Genomic DNA, 15,225 nt, shown 5'->3' on the forward strand with positions numbered 1-15,225 from the left:
TTCAGTCTCGAGGCCAGTAATTCAGCTCCATTCTTAGGCAATCCTAAGAGTTATCCATTAAAAATCCTTTACGATCGCTTGTGCCTGCAACCAGGGCACCTACATGTGGTGACGGTGGGCAACAGAAACATTTGGCAAAGTCCCTGGGTTAAGGGCGTGTGTGCTGCCATGGCAGGTACAAGAGATGAGCGAATTACGATGCAGGGATTCGGAAACTCAGTATCGACGCCTGGTCCGGGTGAGAAAGCAATTTCCTCGAATTTTTGGCCTTTTTTTGAGGTTTTTTGCATTTTACTCAAAACTGGAGGGTGATCGAATCAAACGGACTTGAAATTCGGATTCAGCGGGTCAAAAAACATGTCGGTAAGTAGGTCCGGTCCAAAGTACATGCCACTTTTTTTTTTGTGTGCCGCTGTTATTAATTAATAACATGGGGAAACAAACAATGCGAGGCATTGAATATTACAGATAGAACTAACAATATATCATTTAAATGTCAGCACCGTGTCATGTCAATTTTCCAGAATTTAAATATAAATTGTTAATTTTTCTTTGTCGCAATTGATGATTTAAACTATTCGCTTCATAAATTCTAATATTTATGATCAAACTGAAAAAAATTGGCAAACGTTTTGTTCGATGTATTATGTTAACATTAAATTCCAGTTCAATAAATTTTGTGTTTAAATTTTAACGAATTTTTGAAGTTAAATTTGTTTGACTCGAACGCCATCTACCTTGATATTTATAAAACATCTAGTAAACCATCTTGAAAGTACGTCACTTGTGCAGTGCCAAAACGTGGGTATAAGTTACCCTCTTCCTAGGCTTCTACCCACGGCCTACTCATTGATACTACTTTCTATTCATGTGCGAGCAGCTTCGGTCTTGTTCCAAAAGAACTAAAAGTGGCCGAAATCCATTGCTTATTACGCATTTTTGTTACCTCACGAAATGATTTTTTAACTTCAAGTTTTCAGTCGTGTCTTCCAAATTGTGTGCATCCTTCAATTTTTTTGAAAATTTGCTACTTTGAACTTCTATCCCTCCTTCAACTTTAAAGCTCCGTCCGGTAATAAGCCTTAGATAATTACTATTTTTTATCTATAATCAATACTTAAAAAAATTTTTTTTTCGCTATAAATTATTATTAAAATCGATTTTTTAAACTCTGCACTTATTATTACTTATAATGAATTAATTTTGATATATTTGTGTCTAAAATAGGAATTTTAAAAAAATGAAGAAAGGCTAATTCCATTTTCGAGTAACTATTAACAAACGTTTCCTTATGTTTTCCTTTTTTTTTCAAAAACTATTTTAAAAACATAGTGTGTATGGTTTTCATTTTATAAAGTAATCTTATACTCATTCAGATCTCCGTATCTCTGTAAATTTCAGGTCATTTTAAAAAGGGTTGCACATGTTGATATTTTTTCACTACGTGAGACTACAAATGTTTTCTTTATACCGGCAGTTTTTTTTTGCCGACACAAATGGTTTGTTTACTCGTATCATAACCTCGGTCACTTCATCTACTCCTTGAATCTCAATTCATCGTTAGTCGTGTGTGTTTATTTGGATTAAATAAAAATATTTGAATATGGCATCTAAATCAGGACTTAATAAATGCTGGAATCTATTAAATTCGAAAAATCGTATTGCAAAAAAGAGATTAAGGCTTGCTTCTAAAAAAACTTCAACATTTATGGAATATGAACCGTTTTGATTACTTATGTGCACTTTGCAGAAAAACAATGAGTTCTGTAATGCCGAAGATAACAATGGTGTCATTACCGAAAATGATATTGTTAACGATCACAATACTGTGGCAGGTAATTCCGACACTAGAACTGAAAGCTGTCTGACATCTATGTCAATATCTACTTATTATTCTACTTTAAGTTTGATTTTTTTCATTGGAGTTTTCGACCACGAATCTTGAACATGCTAATCAGTTTTTCAACTTCCCGCTAGGGAAATTAAAAATTTTCGAATATTAGGAAATTATTGGTTTTACCCTGTTTTTTGAAAATCGTGTTTTCATCAGATCTTGACGTTTTAAGGTCATAGGAAGCTTCCCTGATTACTCTCGCGATGTTGCCACTATGTTTTTTTTTTTTTTTTTTTTTTTTTTAGAAGTTAGGAAAACTGCCTTCATGGATGCCACGACCAGATGTTGGTTCTGGGTATGTCGGACTCAGATGTCAATACCGACTAAAAAACGACCTCTTCCCTTTCCCCATAGGTGTTATGAGGAAAACTGGATTGAAACCACATGAGTATTACTTAAATCCAGTTCGTATTGCGTCTCACAACGCCTACCTCTGGTTACTGGTCGCTTTCTACAGTTTTTTCTTTCAAAAGGTACTGCGTGTAGGCTGCGACAGCTGACCAGTTATATTATTGTCTAAGCATACGGGTTATCAAGCTTTCAGGAGAGAGCGTGGTGCCTACAATTTCTTCGGTACTGCTTCTGTAATCTTCTCACCCTACACACTCGAAGAATGTGTGTTCGGCGTCGTCTATTTGATCTGGGCAATATTTACACGTTGTCATAAGGTGCACTTCTATCTTAAAAAAGTAGGTGTTAAACTGTCCGTGTCTTGTTAATAGCTGGGTTAGGAAGAAGTCCATGTCCCCGAGCTTCCGAGAGAGTCAGATGTTGATGTTTGAGATTAGGCGCACTGTACATCTGCCCATGTCCCCTGATGTTGATCGTTCCTGCCACTCTTGCTGCTTTTCAGCCTTTATCTTCGCTCTTGCCACCTTCATGTTTTCACCACTGGTTTTAGCGTCATAGAGTTTGCTCTTTCAAAGACCAGTAAGTCGATGGGCGCGACTTTCAAGAAGCGACTTCCAAGAAGCGGCTCCAATATCTCCGTTTTTTAAAGCAGTACCGAATGGGCTACTCCCAGAAGAAGTCTTCTCTTTTTGGTTCTTGGTCCCGTAATGCTGTTCATGATTCTTGCTAGGCTAGACACCGTCTTGCTGTCTTTCTTGCACGCATTGTCAAGATATTCGCGGAAAGATAGCTTCTCGTATAACATTACTGCTAGATAGCGCAAGGCTCTTGTTGACGTCAGTGTTGTCCTTCCCATATCCACAGTGAATGGTTTTGGAACCCATTTTTGATGTGTCAGGAAGACCATCTCGTTTTTTGGTTGGCGAAATTCAGGTGGTGTTTATTAGGCCAAGTTTCGACGGCGTCGATGGTTTCCCGAACCAGTAGTGTGGCCTCTTCCACGTTGTCTGTTATTATCGTGGCCGCAACGTCGTCCGCAAAGCCCGTTAGCTCTACTTGTTTTGGCAGCAGGATTTCCAAGACCTCGTTGTAGTCCGTGTTCCAAAGATCGGGCGCATTATTGAGCCTTGCGGCACGTCAGCCGTTGTAGCATATTCTTGTGGGCCTACCGTAGTTTCCGCCCATCATCTTTCTTTCGTCAAGGTAGTTGTCGACTAGTGCCAGGATCTTTGGCTGTCCGTAGACTTTGTGCTTCAGAGCATCTAAAAAATTTTCCCAATTCGCGCTATTAAAGGCGTTTTTGACGTCTAGCGTGAGGAGAAGACATACTTTACGAGCTTTGAGACTACCAAACCACGCTTGTATTGCTGTCTTTATGACTTTCTCGATCGCTCCGACTGTCGATCGACCTTTCCGAAAGCTATGTTAATTGTTGGCAAAGCCACCAGCATGGTCAATGTTAGTAGTTTAACAAGGGGGTTAGCCCCTAAACACTAGTACCACCTAGCGGCCACTACTCGGAACTACGACGAGTTGTGTACCTCCTATCGGTAATTTTTATGTAATCTTTTATACCGACTGCTGCGTTTCGGGACTTGTCGATTTTTCTTATTGATTTTGTGCTTCTACCGACCATTTAAAAGAGGGCGCTAGTTTCGTGGGGGCCTTGCGCGACGGTAGAAATGTATACGTTTGAATTTGATTATTTGCATGGTTGACGATTTGGAGGGGATATTTTTTAAATTTTATTTGTTATTTTATCAGTTTGTTATTAATAGTTATTATCTCATAACTATTGTTATATTATCTTCTATTAGTCATTGTCTCTATAAACTTTCTATTTTATTATATAATCAATTTTTGATCTGCATATTGATAGAACTAGTCATGTTTTTACAGTTAAAAATGAGAATTTTAATCAGATACGGTGATTATAATAGGGTTATCAATCAACTAATCAGCTTATCAAGAGTATTACTCATTTTTTAACAACAAATGACTCATTTTTATGTGAATTTTATCAAAATATCCCTCAAATTCAATCAATTTTGGTGGGACTTTAGGGCTATAAGACGTAGCATCAGAGCTTGAAATTTTACAGTCCTCAAAAAGTTATAGAACGTGTACATCCACAGTCATCAAAATCTTGTGTTGTGATTAACATGAATATCTATTGGTCGTTTAAAGCTAGACCGATTTAGCGTTTTACGTGTATTTCTAACCATCGTTATACAAAAAACAAAAGTAAGTACTTTAATCTTTATTATTGGAATGAATAGTTTTAATACTTTTCTAGAAAAAAAAAATTAAATACTTTTTCTTTAGTTACATCATGGATTTCTCCGCCTTCAACGATGCAGCTACTTTAAAAGACATTTTACCAAAAAAGAAAATGTCTGAACTTATTCCCCACAAAGAATATGAAGTGACTGGACTCAAGACTGTTACTACAAGATTTGGTAATAGCATAGTTGCGTCATTTAATGATGAATCTGCGTTGATCTTCCGAAACGAGCTGCTGCAGTTATACAAAAAAATCCATCTATACTAGAATCAATGAATGACCAGATAAAAGAGAATAAATTGGTCCTTTTTAAACATGGGGGTCCATATAACAAATTCGAATTCATCATCAATTCTCATGATGATGTTTGAAATTAGTGTAGTACAAATTTAAAGTTAGATAATATGTTATTGAAAAAAATTAGAAAAAACGGTTGACCCTGTAATTTCCCGCTACTTTCGTGATTAAGCGCTCAAAATTGCACTTATTATGTTTTTGAGCTCTCCGAATTATAATAAGCTACTGACTTAAGTCACTTCGAAAACTTATCGTAATATAAGACGAGCATTAAAAATGATTAACTTCAAATCAAGACCTTTGTTGCGACACCGAAATTAACCATATGAATCCATTTTCCCATATAAATTTTGTTTATTCTCTTATAATAATAATAATAATAATAATAATAATAATAATAACTTACTTCCAACAACAGCTTGACGCGGTAAACGAAGATCTCCGTGCAAACATCCTGGAGGATTCCACCCTGCTCACTGTGAGCCAGGTTGTGTATGGTGCAGCAGTTTCGGCTTTTCCGAGAGAGAGACAATGTCTCTCGATCGAGGCAAGGTTGAAACAGCGCATCTCACAACTTGGCTTGAAAATTGACATGTCCCGGAAACAGGTCTCCCGCATTCAGTGTGTGATTGAGTACGACACAACTCAAACAACATACACGCCCCGAATTCGGCGCATTGCTGCTGAACTTCGGTGGCGTCATCACACACTGAACAAGAGTACTCTTCATGTCATCAAGGAAGAGTCTCTTAATAAATTGCGGGCTCTAGTGGCTGCTAAAAAGTCATTAGAGAAAAGGCTGAAGCGGTTGGTCGACAACTCGTTGTTTCGATCCAGCCCTTCACGGTTTCTGACACCAAAGACCGATGTTACCGGGAATTATCCAACACCTGAGCGGGTGGAAGCTTTTGGACTGAGTTGTATGGAGATCAACCAAACGTGAACGCCAACACTCCAGCTCTGCACGACTTCAAAGTATTCTGTCGGGAACACCGTCGACAGAATGCTGATGAAGAGAGCCCTGCAGTCAGTGTGGATGAAGTTCGTTCAGCTCTAAATGGCAGCAAAAATTGGGCTGCCCCGGGACCAGACGGCATTAATGTCTTTTGGTGGAAGAAGTTTACTTCTACCCACCTCCATCTGGCCCGCATATTTACATCATACATTAGAGCTGACGATCCGATTCCGGACTGGCTTGTAGAAGGGCGAACCGTACTGATACCTAAAAAAGGTGACTTGTCTGACCCTAAGAATTTCAGGCCTATCACCTGCTTGAATGCGGTTTATAAAATTTTTACAAAAATTTTAAATAACCGTATCTTGCAGCAGATAGAGCCTGTATGGCAACAGATATATGAACAACGTGGCAGTAAAGAGGCCTGTCAGGTTGCAAGGAGAACCTGATAGTGGATCGATGCGTCTTACAAGATGCGATCTACTATCAACGCAACCTGTCAATGGCTTGGATTGACTATCGCAAGGCATTTGACTCAACTCCACATGAGTTGATTTTATATCTACTCAAATGCCTGGGAGTCAATCCCGAAATAGTGGAATGTATTCGGCGTACAATGCAGCTCTGGCGAACGCGATTTCACATTGGAAGTGGAAACGCATTGCACGTAACCGGAGTTGTAGAGTACAAACGAGGGGTCTTCCAAGGCGATTCCTTGAGCCCTCTGCTGTTTTGCATTTCACTGCTGCCTATATCTGTTGTTCTCCGTAAAACTCATGGGTACTCTGTGGGGCCTCCGGGTGATCGAAACTATTCGATTACCCATCTGCTTTACATGGATGATCTGAAGTTGTATAGCGCTGATAAAGATCATCTACAAGCGGCCCTCAACATCGTAGCAGAGTACACACGAGATGTCGGAATGTCTTTTGGGTTGGACAAGTGTGCGGTCGTATATCTGGCAAGGGGTAAGTGCTCTGATACTGGTGATGATGTCGAATTAGTGGATGGGAGCGTCTTAAGCCAATTAGACGCCGGGGAGTTGTATAGATATCTAGGAATGGAAGAGCACCGCATGCATGCGGTCTCTGAAGTCCGAACAACTCTCCAGAGCGAGTATGTTAGGAGACTCCGGAAAATTTGGTCCTCCGAACTTTCCGGCAAAAACAAAGTCTCAGCTACTAACATGCTCGCTGTCCCAGTCTTACTATACTCTTTCGGTGTCCTGAAATGGACCCGAAAGGATTTACTACGAGATCTCGACATCAAAACCCGTAAGATCATTAATATGAATCGGAGCATGCACCCCAATTCATCAGTCGCCAGATTATACCTCTCCCGGTCCATCGGTGGGAGAGGTTTGCAGAGTTTGGAGCGGCTTCACGACCGTTTGGTCCTGGGTTTAACTCACGAAGTTGTCAATTTCACTGCAGACGAAGATGACTTTCTTATGCAAATTGTACATAAACATGAAAATGCGCATAAGGGGTCATTCTTGTATAAGGCAGCAATATATGCGGCAAGAACCCTTGGTCTTGGAGAAATAAACGCTCTTATGGAACTCCGAAAGGAGGAATTTAAGAGCGTCATCAGGAACGCCGAGGAAAACCTACTCCTTGGCGAACTGATGGACAAGTCCATGCACAGCGTGTTCTTTAAACACGTGCGTGATCATGGCTTGTCCATCCAGCTGACGTTTTCCTTCTTAAAGTCAGCGGGCCTGATGTCCGAGACTGAAGGGTTCATATTTGCCTGCCAAGATGGTGTCATTAACACTCTTGGGTACCGTAGCAAGGTGCTCCAGGTGCAGCTTCCGGACACGTCCTGTAGGAGGTGTAGACAACATCCGGAGACGCTTATGCACCTTTTGTCGGCATGTCCAGTGCTGGCGAGAGGTGCATATATCCAGCGTCACAATGCTGCCCTGAGAATACTGTACTACTATCTTCGACATTGCTACGGTATTGACGTGACAGCAGTGCTGCCTTATTTGCCAGGAGATATTCCCCAGGTTGTTGAGAATGACAGTTGCAAAATTTATTGGAACATGCCATTTGCAACAACCCGGCGGATAGATCACAACAAACCTGATATTGTGCTCTTCGACAAGGCCACTCGTGACATTTATGTCATTGAGTTCTCGGCCCCGGCTAAATACAACATCTCAGCCAAAGAAGAGCACAAAATACAAATATATCAGGATCTCCTGTTTGAAATTGGTAAACTTTACCCAGGTTACCGTGTCAAGCTTGTCGTCCTGATTGTTGGCGTCCTAGGAGGGATGAAACAGTCTTTTGTATCCTCACTTGCCAAAGTTCCAGCTTGCTCGTCAAAAGCTGAGTTCTTGGCAGTTAGGATGCAGAAGGCTGTTTTACTTGGTTCTCTCCGTCTCTTAAGGGAAATGACTTTGGCCTGCTGTGATCACTAACCGCCTTGTTGTGCGGAGTGGTCCAGCAGTAACGGATGGAGCTCAGGCTGGGCCCTCGGAGAATCGGACTCCGGGGATAACCCCCCTGAGCATTTAATAACAAAATAATAATAATAATAATAATATCTGTTCTATACCTATATTAACAACTTTTATACTATAAATTGAAATAATTTCCTTTCAATAGTGTTAAGGATGTTAGTTAACTCTAAATTAGAGTGAATCTCAGTGTGAGTCAGGCGTTTCAATCGCTCCGCACCAAGAATGCTGCGCAACAGTCGTCGAGTCATCTCATTCGGTTTATTTTCGAATCTCAAAACATCTTGTAACTTTAGACGCTCTATATGGACATTGCTTCCTTCTGTTAATTCAACCATGGTTTGATTTACAGTAGGCCTGTTCGATAGACAAGTAGATTCAGTAGAACTTGTATCGGTACTGGTCGAAGCAGTGGTATAGTCAATTGCCGTAGCAACCACATTAACAACTACTTGAAAAATATAAACAATTGTATTAGCTATTCGGTAAATAACAGAAGCCGCAACATCTTTTGGAGTAGTAGAAATAGTTAGAGTAGCTTTTCGATCGACAGCAGAAGACACAACTACATCCAGGGTAGTAGAAGCGTTTGGAATAGATGTTTGGTGAAAAGTCGAAACTGCAGGATTATTCGGGGTAGAAGAAACAGGTAGGGTAACTGTTCGGTTGACAACAAAAGTCGCGGAAAAATGTGGAACCATAGAAGTAGTTAGAATCGCTGGATGATCAACATTTAAGGGGTCTACCCTCTTTAGACGGGCAAATATAAGGCTATTTTCACGAATTTTTTTGACCGGTATACGTCATAAATATGGACATAAAAAGTGTTAGGCCTAAAAAATACACTATTTGATTACACAAGAAAATTTTTTTTATATTTATTTTAATCAGTTTTTATACATAGAAATGAGGGAGAAGACTGGTCCAAAAAAAAAGATGAGTGTGCGCTGTTGATGAATTAACTGGAATGGATGATCTGAAAAAAAAAAAAAAATAGTTCGAGATTCAGTAAGTAAATGGCTATATCGCATATCATACGATTTTTTTTTTTTCAAAAATGACAAAATGGCAGCCATTTTTCGAAAAAGTACGAAAAATCACGTTTTTTGCCTCGTTCTTTGCCAAAAATAAATAGTTAAACTCAAAATTTCAAAAATCGTATGATATGCGCGATAGCTATAGTCATCAAGAACATGTGGTTAAATTTTGGTAAGGTTCGGTTGAATAGTTTCGGAGATTTTATCAACAAGCCGTCCAAAAACGTCATTCCGAGAAAAACGCGTTTAAAGTTTTCTGTAACGAAAAATCGTGAAAAAATCTTACTTACGTCTCATCAGCGATGCCTGCACCATACATTATGCCTTCATCTTCTTATAGTGCACATTTTCATCCAAAATAGCCTGCCTTCGTTTCGTTCTGGCTGCCTTAGAGGCATCGGTGCTGCGGCGGTTTGCAACTCGTATGCGCGTTCTGTCACAGTCAGCAGCAAACTGTGCGGCGATCGGGCCGATTTTGACGCCCATTACTTCCAAGATTTTTAATACTGGAAGCCACTGGGAGCCACTGACCAGACACAGTTGTTGAAAGATTAGTTATTATTCTGCGTGTTGCCACCGAGGCATCTTTCAAGCAGTTCTTGTTTTGTCAAATCGTCGTAGATCGGTTTTAAAACTTCTTGAACATCTTGAGCAAGGGCAGGTGGATGTTTGAATTTATGAAAGTAGTTATTTTTTACAGCTATCTTGTATTTACACCAGGATTCAAAACAGTATGAATGCTGTGGATTGCTGTCAGTTGAAATCTTATGATAAAATCCTGCCCAGATCTCTTTGCGCATTTCTTCCACGGAATCGGGATGTCTTTGAATCGCTAAACCATAGTTTCTTGATAGTTCTTTCATCAATTTTATCGTTAAATCCTGAGTTTTTACAGCAGGAATTTTTTTTATGACGATTCTTCTTTTTTTCACGACAACTGTTTTTGCTGCACTTTTTTTCATTGGGCTTTTTATCTCGTCCTTCTTTGCAGCTTTCCTTGCTTGTGTAAGAATTTTTTTAGCCTCACTAGCGCGCTTGAAGACTCTTTTTGCGACGTGTAAGACGCACTCCAACTTTTTTACTATAAAATCTTCGCCATACGGTTGTGTATTGAGCAGCATTTTGAAAGTCTTCGTGTCACCATCTCCGATGTAAAAACCATAACGCACAGAAAATTTTTCTAAAGATTGCAAAAACATTTCACATATACCGTCAACTTCCATTTTTCCAGCACTACCAGAGTGATTAGCACTACAGTCTCTTTTGTGCGTTTCGTACCACGCTGCATATTCAATCGTTTTCTCAGTTCCTTTCTTTTTCTCGCATGCTTTGCAGTAACTTGATCTGATAGCGACGTTCGCGATTTTTTTACTGCGTTTATATATCAAAGAAATTATGCCAATAAGGGAAGAAAATCCTCTTTTTTGCCAGGAACCGTCTCCCGAAACGGTTAAAATATCTTCTGGTTCTCCGTGCTGAGCATTCAAGAGTTTCTCTTCTCTAACAGCCTTCAGCATCGCTATATGATACACACTTTTCACCGCGATAGAGATCGAATCGATAATTTTATAATAAATAGAGGAGCTTATCCCAGTTCCAAGTTCCATAAGACCACAAAACTTATTAATACCACTCAATCCAACACCAATCAAACGCATAATATACACTAGACGACGATTAATTTCGTATCCAGTAGAAATCATGTGACACGAATTAATGTACCTTTCGCCACACTCACATGTAACACAAACTTTAAAACCGAGTCCTCGCTGTCCGTACTTTGTAAAAGAAATTTCTTTATCACAAGTTTTACTCTTTAAATACTCTTGTAACGTAGAGAAAACCAGGAAAAACTGTATAATACTGTATCCCGACGTTTGATCCACGTATACGTCGAAACTGGTATCTTCCGATTGTAACTTCAACGCAGATTCACTAGCATAACTTGTATTTGCCTCGTGGTCATGTGGAAGCACTCCATGAAATTTCCGCTTTTTCGGCTTCGAACCTGGACGTCTCCACTTGGCAGTTTGATTTACACTTTTCTTGTCCATTTCGGTAATCACGAGCACAGATACTGACGGTTGAAAATTTCAAATACGACTAATATAGGGAGAAATTCTAATGGGACGGTATCCTTCGAGAATAACCTATCATAAATGAAAATTATCAGTATAGATAGTATATTATAATATTGTACATTTTTCAGTATACCTGAAAAAGGTTGCAGCTGCTAATGAATACAAAGGCAGGTAGGCCGTACCACTCCGAGCGGTCCGCATATTAGCGCGCTGAGATAGCTACGTAAACGTCGTCCAAATGTACAGTTAGACTGCTCGGATCTTTATTAATTTTCAGTATGATACTTTTAAATATGTATACTTTCAAAAAATACAAAAAAAAAAATTCGATTTTTTCAAAATTCTAAAGAGGGTAGACCCCTTATAGCCACAGAAGTAACTGGAACCGTAGAAGTAGTTGGTGTAGTTATTTGGTTAACAGAAGCAGCCGCAGCAACAGAATAAATGTGAAAATCATCGGAACTGCGACCAGGAAAATTGTCCATAGTGCCGTTTAGACCAATAGAAGGGGAAGAAAATTGAACGGAGGCATCAAGCTTCAAACGATCATCCGAATAACCAATGATAATCCCGCATGTATTTACAATAAGACTTTCCAACCAAACAATATTCTTTGTAAATAAGGGAAAACAAAATTCATCGAATTAATTTAGGAGTATTAAAATGATTAAATTCAATTTATTAATAGTGAATCAATACAAAAATTTGAAACTTACTGCTTTCCACAATTATAAAAGCGGACAGGTACTTTCGTCCCTATCTGACAGTTGCACGATTAGCCTCCAGTCGCTTATTAATTAGTTTCGACCGAATCACACTTGTGGTTTTTTCTTCCGACCAAAAAACTAAGGCATACATCTCGGAGGTACGATGAAGCTCAATGAATAATGAGAACGTCAAATATTTGAATGAATAATAAATTAATTAAAGGAATAAAGTAATGTCAGATAAATGAATTGGACTTAGCACAAACGTCGTAAGAACATAAACTTAGAGAAAGTGTGTATTGAGTTAGCGTCCGGTGGACGATTCTTGTATGGAATTTAGTGAGTATTTAGAAACGTTGTATAGACGCCCGAGTCGGGGGTACAATGGATTAAGTTAGGAAACCGCTGCGTAGACGCCCGAGTCGGGGGCGCAGTCGGGAATAGGTTTTAATTGGTATTCCGTCAGGTTGACGAGGTAAATAATGTTAATTGGTATTCCGTCAGGTTGACGAGGTAATTAATTGGTATTTGATGGTATTCCGTCAGGTTGACGAGAAAATTGAGATATTGAGATATTCCGTCGGAGTGACGAGGTTAAAAAAATTGGTTATTTATTTATAAGAATAATTGGCAAAGGCCAGCGTAGGTGAGAGGTTCTCACAATTAAGTTAGTTTATAAGAAAATTTGTTAAGTTTGTAATTTGATTGAATAAATCAATTTAATTTGTTATAAAATTTTCTCAGTTTTATTTACAGCCTTTCTCGGACTTCTCACGACCCTGTCTTTTCCCTCTCATGCTTCCCCGGTTTCTGGGACACCGTGTCTAAAATCCCAGTGGCGCCCTTTCTAAAGAGGAAAGGGGTAGCTAACTGGACCTGGGCTAAACGCCCTGGTTACAAGATCATCAGCGCGATGTCATGCAAGATACCCAGTGAGACCGTCAGCGCGATATCCAGTGAGATCATCGGCGCGATGTCATGCAAGATATCTAGTGAGACCGTCAGCGCGATATCCAGCGAGATCATCAGCACGATGTTATGCAAGATATCCAGTGAGACCGTCAGCGCGATATCCAGTGAGATCATCAGCACGATGTCATGCAAGATATCCAGTGACACCGTCAGCGCGATATCTAATGACCCTCTATTGACGACTCGGTTAGCTTGGATATATATTTGCTATATTTCATAGACTTTTCAGTATAAAGACTTCGGTCAGGCTCGTAATGCTTTCTATGGCTATGCAGTAATAGCACTAAATCTTTGTAAACTTTCAAATCGCTTTCGTTTATAAGACGCTTTAGAGGATCACTCTTGAATATCAACTCAATCAGTCCTGGAGTTAATGAAATAGTTTTGTTTTTCACAATCAAAGTATTATTTTCATGAAACTGCACTGGTGAATCACCCATAAAAAGCTGTTGGCCTCTTCGTCGAATCCCAAATCTAGTTTCTTGTCCTCTAGGATTTTTGTGTCTCATCAACGCTGATACATATTGTGATACAGAATCTCGCTCTTTCATGGGTGTACTGGTCATCGCTGGAGACAATGGGTAGATAATAGTTTTATTTATTATGCTTGATTGCCCTAAATCAGAATGTTCACCTGATAATTGAGGGGTATCACTGTAGAACGTTTGATATTCACTTGTTTCAGGCTTCTTCAAAGAATAATTTTGTGAGTCCTCTTTCACCTCCGGTTTAATTTCATATTTTATAGCTTTAGAGTTTTCAACTAGAGCTTGTAATGGTGTGACGATTGGTTTAAATGCTTCATTTGCTGCTTGTTCAGAAGAATCCTTCGCAATTTTCAATATTTTACATTTTCGTCTGATTGCATCACTAACTTTGGATATTTGATTCAGCATCTCAGCCTGTTGGGAAATTTTGTTATATGCTATGTTTTCACACTTGAAAATTCAATACAACTTTCCAATTTCATACGCAATCTTCTAATTTTATACTTATGAAGCAGTCAAAACCTTTTCTATAACGACCATTATTTACGCCACTATCTTTATCAACCACTACGAATCCATGCTTATTATCACTGTTTTTATCATTCCAACATGCTGAATACAAGCTTCTGAATTTATTATAAGGCATATTAGTATTCACATGATCATCGTAAATATGTTTTAAGTTCATTTCATCTTGACGAAAAATTATTTAAAAGTTGGTATTATCTCTAATTAGATGTTTTGGAATTTTCGAATAGGTTTGCGATAGATAGAAACTGTCGATATTTTTATGTCGTCCCATACAAAAATAAGCTCTGATATGATCCTGTTTCTCGCAAGCTACATTATCGGATATCATGAGTGAGTTTGATTGAGCCTCATCAGGATTGATAACTAAATCATGATCACTGAATGGGTGATAACCTACCCCCTCCACAGGTTTTAATATAGACTCCAAAAACTTATACTTTGGTTGATTTAAGGACTTAGAATAAACATAAATATTCTCAAATCTCAAACCATTAGGATGAGTGATTAGAGCTAAAAGAGCGTAAGTCTTTCCACAATTTGATGGTCCACAAATAATTGCTTTGACAGAATTTGGTAAGAGCGCTCCATTTCGCTTTAGAACTTTTTGAAGTTATATTTCTTTTGGCGCGTTAGAGAAAATTGATGAGGGTGAATTTTTACGATGCGCGCGCACACCGACTCTCAAATTTAACAGTATGAAATTAGTTCTAGGTGGCATGAAAGTCGATAACTATGTTCAAGTTGTATATTCTACTATTTTTGTACTTAGAAGTTCTAAGTTAGAATAGGGATACACGATTCCAAAAGAAAAATCGATCTCGAGAATCGCGATAAATTTTATCGAAAGAATTGATCCTTGATAAAATCGAGTGTGAAAGAATCGATCCACTGATAATCGATCGTTTGAATGAAGGCGTAATTTTCAAGTTTAAAGAATTCCATATCATTATAATGAACTAATTTAAAAATTAATATGGCTTATACTAATGCATTTTCAATTATTAAAATAGACATTTCTTCTAGATTGAAAATAATATTTTATTGCACTTAATTGCACTTAATAACAGTGAATTATAATTTTTTTACTAAATGCTTTCTAATATTTAAATGAGTTAATTAATTATTAATTAAATTGATTTAATTAAATATTAATACTGCTAT

General features: G+C 38.6%; 1 protein-coding gene across 5 annotated transcripts in view; it reads left to right on the forward strand.

Annotated features, from left to right (window-relative positions):
• The window catches only part of Mgat4a (alpha-1,3-mannosyl-glycoprotein 4-beta-N-acetylglucosaminyltransferase a), a 93,044-nt gene that overhangs the window by 45,893 nt on the left and 31,926 nt on the right, over window positions 1–15,225 (forward strand). Inside the window, exon 6 of one of the 5 annotated variants that reach the window (XR_012480392.1) lies at window positions 6–363. The exons of the other annotated variants lie outside the window; for them this stretch is intronic. The gene's annotated coding sequence lies outside the window, so the exon portion shown is untranslated. The remainder of the gene's footprint in view (window positions 1–5; window positions 364–15,225) is intronic. 5 annotated transcript variants of the gene reach the window in all.

This window comes from Cotesia typhae, unplaced genomic scaffold (assembly GCF_013202065.1).
Source record: "Cotesia typhae breed Kobodo isofemale line unplaced genomic scaffold, CoteBio_Ctyphae scaffold_13, whole genome shotgun sequence".
Taxonomy (NCBI): Eukaryota; Metazoa; Arthropoda; class Insecta; order Hymenoptera; family Braconidae; genus Cotesia; species Cotesia typhae.